The following is a 5,036-nucleotide window of genomic DNA, read 5'->3' as shown; positions in this document are numbered from 1 at the left end:
GGTCATCAGTGGGTCCTGGCAGAATTTCCTTTGTCCTGATGAACCCACCACTTTCTGGACGGATCCATCCATACCATTTACCCAGGCTGAGCTCCTCCCGAGGGGGCCTTATCACTAAAGTGCTCCACGCACCTCAGCACGAACACCTCTGTGACCGCGCTGGGCTGTCGGGTCCTCGGCACAACACACGGCGGACGTGGTGGACGTGGGTTGTCTGGGCAGGGAGGTCAGTGTGAGGGGAAGTCGTGGAGTGGTGGGTGAGCTGCTGGCATGTTCACCTGATGAAAATGCCTGCCAGGAGAGCGTGCTTGGGAGTGACCTGGTGAACAGGATGTGGCTGCTGCAGACTGCACACCCAATTCTCTAAAGCAGGAAAAGGCACTTTGTTCAAGCCAGAGTTAGTGTGAAGTACACCTGGCTTCACTGATGGGAAGCTGTCCTAAAGGTCCAGTGCAGCGTGGACCCCAGGCCTGCAGGGCTGTGGGCCGTATATATATAGAATTTTTATGACTTGGAGCCAACTGTACGGCACCTAACAATGCCAATGGTATGAAAGCTATTTACCTCAAGTTGGTAAATATGAGTCACAACAGCCTTGTCCACACCATCATAATGATGGTACAGGATCAGGCAGCAGTTGTCAGTTGTGCACAGGATGGTTGCTGGGAGTTAAGGACAAATTGGCCACAACTAATAGCAAAAATATACTTCACCTGGATGACTAATAGTGAGGGAGAACCATTGCCAGAGTTTTTGGGATAAATAGTAAATTGTAGGGTGAAGAGTGACACATTATAAAAATATCATTCACATTTGACAATTTTTTTTCTTCCATGTTGTCAAACACAGATCAAGTTGTACTAGATCAAGTACTTCACTTGTATGTCATCCCAGAGAAAGACATTGATGTATGAATTCAATTCCTAATAATATGTATACATTCTTAATAACTTCATAATATAATTTGAATGTGCTATCTCTGACTAGTTTCTCCTGACAGTATGTCCAAAGTATGCTAAATGAAATTTCACCATCTGAGAGATGAATGGTTTTAACAAATAGACTAAAGAAAAATGGTACAGTTTGCTTTCTAAAAATTTACATCTTTGCTGGAAACAAATAGGACTTTGTTCTTTCAACCACATGCCAGATGGAATGCTGCTGCTTCTCTATCCAGTGTGGGAAAGGTGGTCTCTGGCTCCTGTGCTCATCAGCTCCACCAAGAACAATTCCAAACTGTAGAAGAGGTGGGCAGCAATTAGTTGAGATTCCTGTAAGGTTGCATTGAAATCCAAAGAGAAGTTGAAAAGAGGAAGAAAAAAAAAGAAAAGAGGAGTTTATCCACTACATAAGCCTAGAAAGGAATCCTGATAAGGAGTTCCCTCCACCATAAAGGGAGAAGTTTAAGTTTGCAACTGACAAATAACGTTGTTTGTATAAAGAACTATAAGCAAGTAATGTAGATACAGTAGAAATGGCCTAACCCACTAAGAAAAACTTCACATTATGTCAAGAAAGTAACAAGTAGCAACAAACATTGTGAAAAAACAAAAGAAGGCTCCTGAAAAAAAGCAGAGCTTATTGTAGAACCCCAGAGAAAGAGAGTCAGACAAACTATAATGATGCATAATCATATGTATAGGTATGGAAGAAGGCACAAATAATGGAGAAAAAAAAATTGAAACTGAAGAAAGTGAATACCCCAAGACAGGGCACCAGAAGAAATACACTGAACTGGAGTTATTTGAACAGCTACATAAGAAGGTGTAAATGATGAAAGAGGAGAAATCACAAATAAAGCACATTTGCAGAGACAGGGAGCCAGAAGAAACATATTGACAAGCAAGAACGAGAACAATTACTGAAGCTAATTGCAAAAGGTGGAAGAAGGAATTGATATTATAGATAAAAAGGTAAAAAATATTTTTAAATCAACATAAGACAGAGAGGGTAGAGCCAACACAGTACTAGAATTAACAGAAATGTATGAAAACTCAGTCCACAATATCGAGACCTAAATGGCAGATATTTCAAACATGCTAAAGGAACAAAAAAGCAGAATACGAGAGATGGAACAGAGTCAGTGAGCTGAAAGACAAGAATTTCAATGGGAACATAATAGAAATAAAAAAACAGTCAGGAAGCAGAAAAAAAAGAAAGAAATCATTACAATTATGACACCAAAAGGAACAACATATTTATTATTGGAATCCCAAAACATGACGTGCAGGGAAACCACTGAGAAAATTGTGGAAGAGGTGTTAGAAGAAAACTTCCCAGGCATTACAGAGAATGGGGAAATCCATATTCAAGAATTTTAGCAAACCCAAACAGACTAGACCCCCCAAAAAAAACCCATCAAAATATATCATAGTCAAATTATCGAAAATCAAAGATAAGCATAGAATACTAAATAGTTACATGAGAAAAAACAATAGTCATAAATAAAGAAGAAGCAAATTAAGTTATGATATTTTCAGAAGAAATCATGTGAGCAAAAAGACAATGAGAGGTCATATATAGAAGGTTGAAAGAAAACAAATGTCAGCTGAGGTCCTGTACCCAGCAAAGATGTCTGTCAAATATGTAATAAATTAGGTCATTTGCAGAAAAACAGGAACTAAAGAAATTTGTGGAAACAACTTCAACTCTACAAGAAATTCTAAGAGAATTCTTTCAGAAAAATGCACCAAAGGAAAGTAAATGGATCATAGTAATCAGAAACAACAGAAAAAGAAACACAGCAGCATAGCAGCGATAAAATCGGACCTATCAATAATCCCACTCAATGTAAATGAACTAAATGAACTAATTATTAGCAAAAGAGTAGCAGAGTGGAAAGAAAAACAAAACCTATAAGACAATAGTTTGCCTACAAAAGACACAGTCAAGAGCTGAAGAAAAAGATTAAACATCAAAAAGTGGAAAAAATATACCAAGCAAATGACACCCACAAAAGAGCAAGAGTGGCAATACTAATCTCTGATAAAAAAGACATCAGGATGAAAAGAACTATAAAAGATAAGGAAGGGCATTACATAACGATTAAAGGCACAAGGGACCAAGAAGACATAACGCTGATCAACAGTATGAACTAAATGAAAGAACTGAAAAATACATTAAATAATGGTTAACAGACTTGAAGAAATAGCAGCAACACAACATTGGTAGGAGACTTTAGCACAACATTCTCACCAAAAAATGTTATTGTTGTTATGTGCCGTCGAGTCGCCTGCGACTCATAGCGACCTTATGTACAACAGCCCTAAACTCCGCTCTGTCCTGTGCCAATCGCACTGTCTCTGACACTCCCATCCCAATTATCCCAGTCACTGAATCAATCCACCTCATAGAGGGCCTTCCTCTCCTGCGCCGTCCCTCTACCCTCCCAAGCATGATGTCCCTCTCCAAGGACCGGTCTCTCCTCACTACATGTCCGAAGTAAGTTAGACGGAGCCTCAGAATCCTTGACTCCAAGGAGCAACCCGGTTTAACCCTCTCCAGGACAAATCTATTTGTTTTCCTAGCAGTCCATGGTATTCTCAGTTCTCTTCTCCAGCACCACAGCTCAAAGGCATCAGTTCTCCTTCTATCCTCCTTGGTCATTGTCCAACTCTCTGATGCATAACAGGAGCCTGCAATATGGATTGAGGCTCAATGTCAAGAAGACAAAGATTCTTACCACTGGACCAATCGGCAGCATCAGGATGGATGGTGAAGAGATTGAGATTGTACACAGCTTTAGTCTGCTTGGCTCCATAGTCAACAGTCTTGGCACCAGCAGCCAGGAAATTAAAAGGCGCATTGCCATGGGAAAGTCTGCTGTTAGGGACCTCTCCAAAGTGCTGAAGAGCAGTGGTGTCTCTCTGGAGACTAAGGTGCGTCTGATACAGGCCATAGTCTTCGCAATCACCACCAAAAAATAGGCCAAACAAAAGAAATTTAACAAACATGCAGAAGACCTAAACTATATAATCAGCCAACTGGACCTTGTGAATGTATTCAGGGTACGGCACTCAACCAAAACCACTTGGCTTATGTACCACATGGTCCATATTCCTGAACTAATCACATGCCAGGACAAAAAGCAAGCCCAACAAACTAAAAAAGCTTTGAAATAATGCAAATTATCATTTCAAACCACAATGCCATAAAACTAAAAATTAAGGACCAAAAAGCTTATAAAACCACCAATGTACAAGCTTTTTAGAACATGGTTGGATTATAGAAAACAAAATGAAATAACATAGTTTCTTGAATTCAAAGATAATAAAAATAAAACATGTCAAAATTTCTTAGAAACAGCTAGTCTTCATGGGACAGTTCACAGCAATAGGCAAACACATAAAAAAGGAAGAAAGAAGCAAAATTAATGATCTAACTCAACACTTCTATCAAACATAAAAGGAACAACAATCTGACCCTGGAGTCTTTTGTTGTTGTATGTGCAAATGAGTCACCTGTGACCCATAGTTCTGAACCCTGCCCTGTCCTGAGCCAGTCTCACTAATTCTGACACACCAATCCCCATTGCTCTAGTCACTGTATCATTCCATCTCATCCCAGGTCTTTTTTTCCTGTGCTGTCCCTCCATCCTTCCAAGCATGATGTCCTTCTCCAAGGACAGGTCTGTCCTGGCTATCTGCCCAAAGTGTGTGAGAAAGAGCTTCAAAATCCCAGCCTCTAAGGAGAAACTTGGTTTCACCTTCTCCAACACAGACCTATTTGTTTTCTTGGCAATTCATGGTATGGGTTCAAGACTCTTCTCTAGCACCACAATTCTAAGGCATCAATTCTTCTTCTGTCACCCTTATATCCTTAGTTATCATCCAGCTCTCTGAAGCATAGCATGTAATTGCAAAGACAATGGTCTGGATTAGGCATACATTAGTATCTCAACTGACATCATGGTTTTACAGTACTCTGATGAGGTCCTTGCCAGCAGATTTCCTCAATGCTATTAGTCTTTTGATTTCCTGACTATTGGTGTTAAGAGTGTAGACTGTGGATCTGAGCAAGCTGTAATTGTTAACAAC

At 39.9% G+C, this 5,036-nt stretch overlaps 1 pseudogene; it reads left to right on the top strand.

The window, feature by feature from the left end:
* The first annotated feature begins 38 nt into the window (after positions 1-38).
* LOC102847972 overlaps positions 39-5,036 on the top strand; it is a 73,306-nt pseudogene continuing 68,308 nt past the window's right edge.

Source organism: Elephantulus edwardii, unplaced genomic scaffold (assembly GCF_000299155.1).
Source record: "Elephantulus edwardii isolate Elephantulus edwardi_28Jun2011 unplaced genomic scaffold, EleEdw1.0 scaffold00046, whole genome shotgun sequence".
NCBI classification, from domain to species: domain Eukaryota; kingdom Metazoa; phylum Chordata; class Mammalia; order Macroscelidea; family Macroscelididae; genus Elephantulus; species Elephantulus edwardii.
The sequence above is the reverse complement of the archived record's forward strand: the minus strand, read 5'-3'. Positions and strand labels throughout refer to the sequence as shown.